The sequence below is a fragment of the Pteropus alecto genome, unplaced genomic scaffold (genome assembly GCF_000325575.1).
Source record: "Pteropus alecto unplaced genomic scaffold, ASM32557v1 scaffold81, whole genome shotgun sequence".
NCBI classification, from domain to species: Eukaryota; Metazoa; Chordata; class Mammalia; order Chiroptera; family Pteropodidae; genus Pteropus; species Pteropus alecto.
The window spans coordinates 17,446,607-17,460,935 of NW_006433378.1; the positions used below are offsets into that span (position 1 = coordinate 17,446,607).

A 14,329-nucleotide genomic window follows, 5' to 3' on the forward strand; every position below is an offset into this window, starting at 1 on the left:
TTTAAATGATAAAGAGCTTAGAATAAGTTTGTTTATGCCTCCAGACCCACTAGTTCTTCCCTATTTCAAAATGTTTAGCTGTTTCTTTTGGTATTTACTCCTATATTGCTAAATAATATGTTATAATATTATTTCTTGATTTAAAAATTTTAGTCATCACCCAGGCTTCTTTTTTTTTTTTTTAGGTGAGGCAACCCTTGGTTGACCTCACAGATTGCAAAGACCTTGTCAGTTTACAATCCCTTATTTTTTTATTTTTTAGCCTACAGCACCTGGTCTTCCTAGGTGGTCTCCCATTCAAGTACTAACCAAGCCCAACTCTGCTTAGCTTCCAAGATCAGACAGGATTGGGCTTGTCCAAAGTGGCATGGCCGTAGTCACCCAGGCTTCTTCCAGGACCTAAAGACTGATCTATCATACAACCCTCTCATCTATTTCTTCTCTTTGCAGGTACCCAATAAAGTTAAACAAAATTTTAGATAAAATCAGTAGTTGCGAAAGTCTTGTTTTCTTAATATATAAGAAGCAAGGTTGATGGTTGAAAGTGAAGAAAAGGAAGGAGATGTTGGAGATTTGAGAAGAGAGGAGACTATGAGATGGGTTCTCTAGAAGAGTAGGAGAATAAATTGGTTGAGCATTTCATTTTAATGTGTTCTTGGGAAGGTGAGACAGAGTATATAAACACTTGTGGTCAATTTTGCATGGTTTTAACCCCCAGAAATAATTTTTAAAAGAAAAAAATTATCTAAAAATGCATGTGACTCATTATACTATGAGTTTTCATTTAACTTAAATGTTATGGCAAATTATATACCTTGGTTAAAAATAAATAAATACATACATTTTGAATTCCAAAGATGAGGCACTTGTAGTTGAAGCTCTCTTTACTTACCTCAGTTAAACCAAATAAAGGCAACACCATAAATATGCTAAAGTTGGATTATAATAGAAAAATTATAATTTTTCCAAAGAGCTAAATATGGATCAAACCCACCAAAAAATAAGTATTTTTATTATTTACAGATCTTAAGTAGTATGTTTAAGAGGTAGCCTGCTGTGCTAGGAATAGCGTGGCTTTGGGGTTGAAAAATCACGTGTTTAATTTGAATCTCAACTCTGCCAGGTCAATTTCCTCATCTATTAAAATATCCAAAATAATATTTTTCTCATCTATTAAAGTGAGAAAATTACCAGTTTCCACATCTATTACAATAACATTTCCGTTTCAGCAATGTTGGGTGGAGAAGTCTTTTTTATATAGTACTGGGTACTTTGGAGGCCTTTAATTATTAGAAATAGCTTTGCTGCAGGGTTACAGAAGAGCAATGTTAGGGAGTAGTCCCTAAGAGATTATGGTGAAGTTTAACCTCTGCTCAGAATAAGAACTGGACCATTCTTACACCTGTGAAAATGAACCATTCTCAGTATAAGAAGGATGTGAAATACCATGTACGTAACTCTTGCTACAGCAAGTTTCTCCATTATGTCAGTTTATCTTCTTTTGAACCGAGATACAAAATTTGTGAAGTGTTTGCATATGACCATTGCCTTCATGGGCCTGTGAAGCTTTGGACATTTATAAAAAATTGTTGTAAAAGAGTCACCATGCCCATGAACTAAGAATGATGCTGACTTTCAAACGAAAAAGAAAAGCAATCATTGTTTATTGTATCCTGACTTTTTGTGCAATTGCAACTTGGATGAGGATAAAAAGAGAACTATGTTGCTTTATTTCCTAGATTGTTAATTTTAAAAAAATATGTTTAGATGGCATAAAAATATAAATATATAAAGTTATCAATACTTGTTTTGTAGAAGAATTACTAAACTACAAATGCAGTTTGATTAAAGTTCTAGATTAAGTTTGAGCCAGAAATTTTAATAAAGTGTAATACTGACTGTGCCTCATTTTTTTTGCAGCTATAAACATGTCAATAAACCACTGTATATTTTTACACAACAATAAAGTCTAAAAAAGTATATAGAAAGAGGCGGAAATAAATATGGCATGTCATTTATGCTTAAAGCCAAAACATGTCAAAGTCAATCAATTGTTAAAAAGTTTTCAAATGTTCAAGGAAACAGAACATCCTTATTGACAGCTGATTTAGTCCTTGTTCTAACAATTCTTTACATTCCTTACTTCCACATGTACCATGCTCCTAAACTACACCTCGTCACCCACTATCTTTCCTTTCTACACTGCCAACCTACTTGGAAAACAAAACAAAATAAAACAAACACAAAAAACAAACCACTCCCTCAGAGACTTGCTTTGCTCCTCACCCTTCCTGTACTGCCTGACCTTCTTATGGTCTTGGAATTACCCCAAACGGAACACTCGCAGGCCCAGGACCTGAACAAAGTAAGTGGACAGTAAATATTTATTAGGTGAATGAATGAACTGCATAAACAGCCTACAGTTTCCCCTATCATTTTGTTTTTTAGTTAATGGCATTAACATCCATTCATTTGTTGAAGAAAAAAACCCTTGGATTCCTCTTCATTCTTGACATTTATTTGGTCAGCAAGTCCTGACAATTTGACCTCAAATTCGTCTCCTCCTTTCCTTCACCTTTGTAATATTATCTCACCTGGGGTGTTGTCATTATTTTTTTTTTACTGATCTTGTCTCTGTCTGACTCCGCCTTGTTTTTTTTTTCTCCATAACTTTTAAGGTGAACACAAAAATATATCTCATGAATCCTTATTGATATACTATACTAAATATTGAGAGTTCTCTACATCTTACACAGATTAATCTAAAATATTCACTACCATATAAAAAGCCCTCAACAGTAAGGCCACAGATTACCTCTTACTACTTCATTACTAGTCTTTCTTTTATTCCATTTGTATTCTAGTCAAACAGGATTTCTTTCCTTTTTTTTCAAAAACCTTTACTCTTCCATTGTCCCTATACCCTTCTACTTGTTTCTGTTAATTGAATGGTCTTCTTTTTCTTATTTATCTAGATAATATGCATTTAACCTGTAATTATAGCTGAAAAAAAAATTATAATAAGCACCTTGACTCATGGAGAAACCAATCTACCATCTTTTGTGCATCCACTGTGGATGAAAAAAAGGTCTTGTAATGATTCATAAATTCCTAACTGGGCAAGTCATGGTGGGTCATCATGCCCCAGGCCTATAACTTCTTTAGTGAAAGATTTTTAAGCCAGCCCTGTCCTCTGTTTTGGTGCATCTAGGGTTATGTACTTTTGAAATGCCCCCTTTCAGACCACTCCTTAACAAAGCTGCAAAACTCATTCACTGGAGCATTTGAGATCTTGCTGCCTGGCATATGTCATCAGCTCAGCTCAAATAAACTCATAAAAATTATCTGTAGAATTGGATGTTTCTTTTGTTGACACCACTGTTATTGCAAGGAGTTGTAATTACTCTTGATATGTTTCTGGTCCCATGAGACTGTGATAATCTCTGGAGAGGAATCCTGGTCCTATTCTTCTTTGTACCTATATTAGTTTCCCGTGGCTTTTTAAAACAAATAATCACAAACTTGGTGGCTTAAAACAACTGAATTTGTTTACACACAATTCTGAAAGCCAGAAGTTCAAAATTAGTCTCGCTGGGCCAAAATCCAAGTGTCAGGATGGCTGCACATCCTCTGGAGGCTTTGGGAGATAATTTCTTCATTGTCTCTTCCAGCTCCTGGTGGCTGTCAGCATTACTTGCCTTATAGCCTTATGACTCTATTCTCTTGCCTTCTCGATCACCTTGCCTTCTCTTCTCAAAATCCTTAATTTAATCACATCCGGAAGTACTTTTTTTTCTAAATAAGGTTCCATTTATAGATTCTAGGAATTGGGACTTGATATCTTTGGGGACCACTGTTTAATTCACTACAGTTCACTCTGGCCCCCAAAGTTTCATGTCCATCTCTCACGCACAATATACTCATAACCATCCCATCATTTCCAACAGTCTCAACCCATTACAGTATCACTTCAAGTCCAAAAACCTCATTTAAATATCATCAGATTAAACATCCCACATCTCACGACCTAAATCGTATGAATCAGGAATAGATGGGACCCTCGGTATGACCTGTCCTGAGGCAAAATCTCTTTCATCTGTGGACTCATGAGACTAGAAAACCTCTTCTGAAACGGTGGACTAGACATAGTGTAACAATTATAGAAATTCTCATCTCAAAAGGAAAACATGGAGGAAAGAAAGGGGTCACTGGTCTGATGCAAATTTAAAATCCAGCAGGACAAATTTCATTAGGTTTTAGAGTCTGGGAATAATCATCTGTGCATTCGAGGTTCCGGCCTTGTGCCTGTGGTTCCACCCTGTGGGCCTCTAGTTCCAGCCTCTATGCCCATGGCTCTAGCTTCTGGGACCAAGTCTCTGCTTTTGGAGTCACACATCTTTTTTCTTGAATGGTAGCACATATTTGGAGCTGATTAGTTTTATCAGCCAGTTTCCTGCTTCTAGAATTTTGGTATTCTGACAACCTTCTTCCATTTTGTTCTGTCTTTCACTTTCACTGCAAGTGGACAATTTTTGCTGATACAACATTCTTAAAAAAGTGTGGCTCTCCAGTGTATGTCATAGATATTTATTCTATTAGACAAAAGTGTCCTCCTAAGATATTTCCTGTGTAATCTCATCTCTGTTCCTGCCTTCTACTGAGATGGCTGAAGAGACCCGTGAGTCATACGCCCAGACTCCTCAGCATTACCGCAAAGTGCTCCAGCCACACTTTTGACCTTCTCTCCAGAACACACTTTTCTAATTGTGAATCTCTGAATTTTAGCATCTATTGCAATCTGGAAAGGCTGAGAATTTCCCCAATTATTGAGTACTGGTTCTTTTTTGTTTAATAATTTTTTCTTCAATTTACCTCTTTCCACTCATACTTTATTATAAGCAGAAAGAAAAAAATTTATCTCAACAGTTTCCTTGAAAATTCCTCAGCTAAATATTCAAGTTAATTGCTTGCAAGTTCTGCTTTCCACACAACTCTAGGACACAATTCAGCTAAATTTAGCGTCATTATATAACATGAACTGCCTTTCTTCCAGTTTCCAATAGCACGTTTCTCATTTCCTTCTGAACTTTACCAGAAATGCCTTTAACATCTATATTTCTACCAGCAGTTTCTTTAAAGTAATTCAGACTTTTCCTATCACGTGTCTCAAAAATTTTCCACCTTCCCATTACCCAATTTTAAAGCTACTTCCACATACTTACTTATTTGTTACAGCAGCACCCCTCTTCCTAGTACCAAAATTGATATTAGTTAAGTTTCCACTAGAGGAACAGAATAAGTAGAATATGTAAATTTAAAGATATTTATTGCAAGGAACTAATTTTTGCAATTATGGCTATGTCAATTTAAAATCCACAGGGCAGGCTTTCAGGAAGGACAGGCTGGAATCCTCAAACACAATCTGAAGCTGCAGTCCGCAGGCAGAATGTATACTTCTTCAGGAATGTCCTAGTTCTACTCTTAAGGCCTTTCGACTGATTGAATCAGGCCCACCCAGATGATCAAGAATAATGTCTTTTACTTAAGGTTAACAGAATATAGACTTTAATCACATTTACAAAATATCTTCACGATGACACCGAAATCACTATTTGATTGAGTGACTAGAGACTGCAGTCTAGTCACGCTGACACATGAAACCGACCATTATTGTATTGTAGTAGTTAGGACAGATTCTCACATACATTTCATTAATGCTGAATAAACAAATGGATGATGTCTCTCTCTGTGAGCTATACTTCTGCTGTACCTGACTCTCTGTAGAGCTTGAATTCTATGGTTCGTTTCTTAAATAATGTCATCACTAACATATTTCAGCCTCTATGCCCAGGCTGTTTCCAAATCTTGAATCATCACCACTGAATAATTTTCCCTTCCTCACTTTGATTTATCGTTATGATGCCTTGAGCGTTGGTATAGGAAATCACGATTAAGAAAAGAAAGGGACTAATATTGAGTTTCAAGTATTTAATAGGTACAAAGACATAAACTTTTTAAAGTCTTTTTTTGCTCATTAAAATTTATTTTTTTGAATTATCCCATCTCAGTTTATTTGAAAATTAGTTTATTCTCCCTATTAATATTTTACATTTTTCCCACATCTGTTCTTTTCTTCCTAACTCTCTCCCAGAAGTTATCTAGTGATCACCACTTCCTATACACACTTTTCCATGTTTCCCTAGAAAAATTTCAATGGGTCAAATCGAAGGTAAACCCTCAAGTTCTTCAAAATGTGGACTACTCTTAAATTAATATTCTAAAATATGGAAAGTTTACCACCCAATCAAAGTTGAAACTTAAACTCTCAACCACGTTGAAAATGAAAATGATATATATTATCTCTTTTAGTTCTCCTGTTTGTCATGAATTATCAAAGGCTACCCAAGGGGACTTGGCTTGTGCCGTGCAATTTTGTTCCAGTCTCTATGATACAAGTCACTAGGCCTAGACACTGTAACATATTGAAAAGTTAATGTCCTTTGCTATTTTTTTCACTAATTCGAAGCATCAATTTTAACTAAATGAATTCACTTAAGTTTGAAAATTATCCTCTTTGATAGAGAAAATGGGAGTAATATATAAGATGAGTAGTCTTCGAATCCCAGCTTTTAAACTTACTTGAATCGATTATTTACGCCTCTATTTGGATCTTACTCAGAGTATAAATCATTGAATGTATGATAAGTTTTTATCGTTCTTAACATTTCTCAAAAGCTTTAGTTCGGTGTTCAGTTTCCTTAGTAGTTTTTTTAAATTGTAATTTATCTTTAGTAACCACTGCTTCTCTCTTTTATGTTTCTGCTTGGCAAATATTCCCCAAACTAAGAGCTCTTAAATTGCCTTAAGCGCATCAGCATTTTTTTTTCACCAGGGGCATAATTTTTAAATACTTAGAATTTCACTTCTGATGTATCACCCACTCTCTTAATATTTCCTCTCTTGCATAGTTCCTATTCATGTGGTCATTCTTATGATTCTGAGTTTTTAAAATTCTGGTCACTGAATCTAGAATTTATGTTTGAAAGGATAGGTAGTGTGCCAGACAATATGGATATACTAAGTTGTTAAAGTTTACAATTTCAAATTGGGTCAACTACCCAAGGATTTCTTGATCCTGTTTGGTGTGAAAATTTGAGTCAGGTACATTCTGTGAAATATTTTAATCTGAATTTCCGTTAAATTGACTGGAAAAATGCCAAACCATGTGTTGTTCATGATTTGTTTTTCCATCCTACCTCCTCCACTGCTACCCACATGCATCTGACCGTAAAAGGCCTTCTAACTAGGGCAAACCCCTCCGTTTTTGGGTTCCTCAAATGTTTCAAGCTATTTTTCCAACTGTTGGGGTTTGGCAAACTCTTGTCAGCTTTTTGCCAAAGTGGTTATTTTTTCTTTTTAATTTTAAAACCCGAGTGTATTTCCAGGGAAATGCACTCCATATGTTTCTTATTTATTTATAAATCACTCATAAAAATAGTTTCTAATAATTATTTTATATTTACAATATCTGTATGCTATTCTACACCTGCTCCTTAGTCAATCCAGAAATGTTTCCCCTTTTGTATTTTAACTCAGATAAAAAATTTTAAACCAAATTCTAAACTCAGATGGGTCAGAAAATTGAAAGGTTGCCAAAATGTATTTTTTATTTCTCTTATTACCCTTAATAGAAATGAATGTTGCCCTTTTGCTTAATTCTACAAAATGTCAGGTCCAATCAAACAGCTAACAAATAACACATGCAAATTGTTAGAAATCAATGGAGAAGAAGTTCTTTACATTGTGTCCTTAATTGTTAGACCTGTTTATTTTGGAATTTGCCTCCTTTTCCCCTCCTCTAGAGAGACATTTTCCAGAAACAAATACAATGTTGGTCCTCAAGTAGAATTCTTTGGAACTCTTTTTATATTTTTCACATTAACTAAAAATTTTCACTTGACGGTAAATCTTGTTGTCTGAAGTTCCTAGCACTTGCACTGAGTTTTGACATTTTTTTCTCTCTTTTCTCTTAATATATCCTATTGCCATTCAATTTAACTTTTGTCCAAAGCGTGTTTTCCCTGAGTGTGCCTCTACCTTCATCACCACAGTGTGGCCGTGCTCCTACCCATCACTCAATGTCTCTTTTAACAAGACTCCTCGTGTCCATCTCTCTCCTCCCCTCCCCTAGCCAGCCTCCACACAGTACCTGAGAGACTGAAGAATTGTGTTGGGTACTTTAGATGAGCCTCAGTTAATTTGTCTGATTCTCAAAGACAGATATGTAGATTTAAATCTCCACGAGTGTTAAAAAAAATTGGTATCCTGTGATCAGTGTTCAATTTTAGCTTGCATATGTAGGTTTGAATTTGTAATGAACAAAATCAAATTAATTTTACTGTGACAATATGCAAATGTAACCCTAGAATGTGAACTCAGGGGTAAACTTCAGCTACTTTTTAAAATTCTAGAGATAGAGATCATGGAGTTGTTTATTAATTAGCCAGTCAGCAGAAAACAAATAACGCATTCGATGATGATTAATCCAGGAAGCTTTAATAAAGAGACTGTTTGCAAATGAGCAGGGAATCAAGGAATAGCACATGGTAACTTGGGATAATAACAGTGATAGCAGTTGTGCATGTATGACAGGAAAAGAGGTGGGATCAATTTCCATGACTTAAGAAGGAAAGGGTCTGTAGAGTGGGTCACAAGGAGAAGAAGACCAATGATCTTTGATTGAAGAATGTAGCCAGGCTGAGGCAACTTCACAGGAAGACAGCTTCGGAGGTAAATATCTTAAATTTACTTCTCTCCTCTTTTTGAGCAAACCTAACAGAAACCAGAGGGCAATGATGCTAACTAATATAGTCCATATAGGTTAGCCTCCCAAGACAGACAGTAGCATGGAAAAAGATAAGAAATGGATTTGGATGGAAAACGTAAAATTGTCTGGGACATATTAAAAAAGTAGAGAGATAAAGAGGACACAGTGCTGATCAAACCTACTGGGCTGGGTGGTTCTAGGTAACTTCAGTGCCTAAGTAATTCATCTACTTCTAATGGTCTCTTGCTGGTTGGCATCTCCTATTGCATGTGGACAATGAACATGAGCAATATGAGGCTAATCTCATATCTCTAGTTGAGAATGGGGAACATAATGCTCTCAGTGTGAGTATACGTCTGAGAAGGATCATCCTGCTGGAGGACATGGCCTTCAAGGAATATATTTAGTTCTCATGCTAGGTTGTATCAAATTTCTTTGGACCGCGATCCTCAGATCCAATTATGGCAGGTATCACTCATCCTCTGATCATGCATAACCCTTAAAAGAAGAACTTCAAAAGAGCATGAGATAAAGAGTTAGAACACTCAAGTGCAAATTGTAGTTTGGTTCTCAGAAAAGCTATTTAACCTTTCTTAAGCTTTATTAATGCTTTGAGTGTTACCTTTGTCATTCACTCCTTTATTTTTATTTTTTTAAATTAATCAAACTTTATATACTCTTTTACTTTTAATTTTTTAAATTAAAACATGACAGGTAGAAACATTTTGAAAACTACAAAGCTATTTGCATTGCTTCCCAATCCTGGCCCATCATAACCATCTATATAGTTTTAAAACCAATATAGATGTCTGAGCTCCAGTTACAGAAATTCTGACTTGGTAGGTATAGATGGTTTCTGGTGATATGTTTTTATAAAGTTCCATAAGGGATTTTGATGTGTGGTGGGGGCAATTGCAAAACAGTTCTATGAAGTTGAAATGATGGCTTTAAGTGTTACATAATGCATGCTACTCTCTTCCTCTTAGTCTCTGCTTCTTTGTTTCTAAATATTGTATGTCTTCACTCACTTTTATGAATTTTTGTTAGAATTATGCACTGATGAAAAAATAAGAGAGGAAAAGAGCACTGGGTATATTTAAAGTTCAGAAATTTTATGAACATGTAAATGTCAAATACTCATTATCTGTCTCATGTGTGCACACATTTTCACTCTATTTCCCATCTTAACTATTTACTTCTAGTTGTATGAATATATGTAATCATCTATGTATGTATACATGTATGTATGTATGTATCTATCATCTATATCTATCATCTATATCTATCTATATAATATATACATATAATATATATGTAATTGTCCAAAGCCCCCAATAAAAAGTACCATTACCTTCAAATTCAGCTTTCTATGAATTTTTGAATATTGCCTCAGAATTCAATAAAGCATTAACTTGAACTTCAAAGTATGTCTTTTCTTAAAGAGGATCAATTTTAGAAGAAATCCTTTTCTATAATATTTTTACGCACACTTAAATGTCTAATAAATGTATTATTGTTTAAGTAGTTTTAGTTTTTCACTTTTTAAAATAAATCAGTCTAATGTATGTTTGCTAAAGTAAAATAATATTGGAAAAAATACTCCTTTTATACCTGTGATCAGAGAGAAAAATCAGGAGCATCTACTCAATGGATGATTGAAACATAGCTTAATTTCACTTGTAAAATAATGAGTAATCTCATAACCCCTTAATGTGACAATTTGGTAGTGATTGCAAGCATCTATTATAGGTATAGCATGCCAATATTAGAATTTAAGTGATTCAACTTTGAGGGAAATTTATCACTATGAGTTTTTTCAAGAATTTGAATTGTTTTAGAGTGTCCTGAGATTATAAAGTGAGTCACTAAAAAACTGGTGCTATTTCAACTGCTTATGTGTGTCTCATATTTTCTCAAACACTGTCTGTGTCCATATTTTCTCCAAAACACTATGTAGAGAAATAAAATACTTACTGAGGTTTACATAAAATGGAAACAGACAGGCATAATCTATACTTGAAATTTTTTTAGTTACTCGACACAGTTTTATTTTCTTATTAATTGACTGACATAAATTTTAACTTCTCAAACAAACTTACATCAATGAATACTACTTTCATCTGGTTATTAATTCTAATGACTGTATGGGTGAGATTTTATTTAGTAAACATTTTCCTTGCTAAAAAAATACAACTTTTGCTAACTATAGATCTTACAGATCTTTGTCCACAGAGAACATACTGGATAATAGGTCAAAAAAGAATAAATGTATATCATAAATTGACTGGTTGAGACTTGGCGACCATAATTGCATCCTTCTCTTCCAAAATAAATTTTACATTTTCCTATTTCTGTTTCAGGGCTGTCTAGCTTCTAATCTACTTTATTTTCTAAGTTTCCTCAGGTGTGATGTTGGTTCTCCATTTATTTCTTCAGGTAATCGAGTTTCCCAATAGAGAGGGTGGATGTCTGGTTCACTAATTTATTAATTTATTCATTCAATACTAATTATGAGCCAGGTACTTTTCTAGGCATTGGATTTAAAGAAGCAAAAAGGATTTTAGAGATTCAATCATTATACTTCAGTGGTTAATATCCTTCTATTCCACAAGCCTTTAAGGTTTTTGTTGTTGTCACTGCTACTTTATTGTTCTGTTTTTTTCTCTCTTAATATCCCTTCAAGATATCCAATCTACATTACCTTCCTAAATCATCTAATAATATTTCTTAAAAAAGAGAACTGAGACTAAAGTTCTTATGAAAGTGACTTATTGACAGAGTAGTCTCAGGAAAAACCTTTTAAGGGAATAAGGAAAATAAGATGGACTAGGGGAGAAGCTAGGCAAGCATGTTGTTCAGGAAAAGTCTAGACTGACCCACAGGAAACTCTGGAGTATGAATCACATCACAAAACTTGTCTTGCCCAGAGGCAAAGTGGGTGAACTGTTAGACTCCATAACATTAGTCATTGTCTGTGAAACAGCCCACGGATAGAGGGGTTTACCTTCCATGCATCTCTGGTGAGTCAGTTCCCATTCTCCAATGGTCATCTTCTGGAGAAGGGTGCTGATGTGAACTGTTAACAATAAACTCCTATAACTCCTGAGGGGTTAACACAGTGGCTCAGTAAAAGGAATCTGAGTAGGGAGCCAAGAACTTATGTTACAAATGTTTGGGGAAGTGGATAAATTCCATTATGTAACAGGAATAAGGTTTTTGAGATGGATAGGTAATTGGTAGAAGCAAAATTATACATGTCATATAACAGCATTTGGAATTTGGGCTCCCACATAAGTCTTACCATAGGGAACGATAAGCTTCCTATAATCAGTTTCCTCCTAAAAACTCTATATAACATAGAGCCAATACTATGTTTTCATCACAAAATTGTACAGTTACAACATCAGCATAATTTGAGTGTCCAGGCCATAGCTATAAGCTCTACCATTACTCCATCCCACACAGTAACATCGGTATGTACTCACTGGGATGCCATGACCAGGCCGCAAGCACAGCACCCACATTGCTCTGTCATCGGCCAACAGTAATAAGAGACCATTAGAGTCACCATAGCAAACCACACATTGTCACAGTCTCTGAAAGAACACAAGCCCTAAAAATGGTGAAAGCTTTTGGTATCTCTCCCTACATTTTAAACACAAGTTCACATGTGCATACGATAGTAGACACTAAGACTTCTCTAGGAGTTGGTGGCTTTCTTGTGACTCCACAGGCTTCTTGAAGACCTTCTAAATTCACCATTCCACTATTATCTGATTACCAAGATGAGGCATCGGAAAGTACCTATCATAGAACTGAGGTTAAAAGCAGTAAACACTGACCAGAATGTTAACCTCACCTCCCAAATAAATATTATAGAATTATTTCTAAATCCTACTTATGGGCCCATATCTGGAATATTAGAACAAGTTTCAGTTAGATTCTCATAAGTTTCACCATGCCCTCACTAACTAGCTAAAACTTCATCGGGAGTAAATTACGAGGAAAAATATGTTGCTAAGTTCCAATCACTGCTAAGACACGATAAACGCTTGTCTCTGGAACATATTAAAGGGATTAACCAAATTGCCTGAAATACATCATATTGGGCCAAGATACACTATTGAACCAAGGTGCCACTGAGACTAAACCACATCTACCATGTCGTTGCTATGCCAAATAGACCACAAACAGAAGTCAGATGCCTGACCAGTTGCTCAATAACAGCACTAGGCTCCGTAAAACTTCGATAAATGCACAGAAGAATAAGTAAGGTCAAGCCCCAACCCTCAAGTCTTTACTACTGACAATACCCCAAAGAGATCTCTCTCAGCTACTCCCTGAAACAAATCTTAAGACTAAATGGATGCACTCAGTCTTGCTCAGGTTAAGGTTTGGCAGGAACCAAAGGCTTCTTGCCAAGTCCATGTCCACGGGAACTCTGCTTAAAAGAATCAAGATCCTCGAAGCTAATCTCCCTACTGATAATGCCTTTCTTTCTAAGGACTTAATTTTGGATTCAATGTTTCTACAAATTGTTATATCAGAAGTCTCAGATCAGAGTTAAAACATATCTGCCACATGTGATTTCATTTTTTTTTTTTTTTTTGCAAGGATGGGATCTGGAATAGTACCTGCATGGCAGGCTTCCCAAATGATCTGTTCAGAGCTATTAATAGCAGTTCTGAAAGAAGTTACTCTCTAGCAAGTAAAAATCTTACTAACTCAAAAACCCAGAAAATAATGGCATAGAAGTGCCAGTTATGTGCCACACAGAATGTGGGGATAAAACAATGAATCTACAATGGACCTGGTCTATAATGAGCCCACAGTCATGTGCAGAGATAGGAAAGGCACACACAGAAACATGTCTCATAGAGCAATTATGGTATCAATTGGAGGTGAGCATCCAGTGCAATGGGAAATGAGAGAAAGAAATGGTTGCTTTCAGCTGGAAGAATCAGGAAAGTATTTATAAGAGATGTCAGATGTTTTTCAAAAGATTTTTGGTCTAATTTTCCTCTGTTTCTTATAAACACCAAAATTATTCCCCTAGCACAATTTTGGTTAAAGTGGCAGCAATCTCTAAGACAGAAAAATAGAGAAGACCACAAACCCAGGACTTGGCCCTAGGCATATTCACTACATGATAATGCCTAAGCAAGTGGGCTGGTCTGTCTAGAGTCGCTCATTATATGATCAATTAGCCCTTCTCTTTCTGTGGACAGACCTTCCTTGTGATGTCCCTGGGACCTAGTATCCGAGGCCCCTTCCTTTGCTTACTGTCTTGTACTGAATATCCGTTTCCTTGACAAATGGGTTGATTTAAGCCATTAAAATGTCATTTTTCCACAGGGGAGACTAACACTGCAGGCAACTCCAGGTACAATTATTCTTCAAGCCTGTCCTTAATCAGTTTAACATTTGTGGACCAAGAGGCTCATCAGCTAGTATTTCTCAGAGACTCCGGGTCATTTGCCATGAAAACATTGAGGTATTGTT

The 14,329-nt window shown here is 35.5% G+C and overlaps 1 pseudogene; it reads right to left on the reverse strand.

The window, feature by feature from the left end:
- Window positions 1–260: 260 nt before the first annotated feature.
- Window positions 261–379, reverse strand: LOC112476905 (annotated as a pseudogene).
- Between the last annotated feature and the right edge of the window lie 13,950 nt (window positions 380–14,329).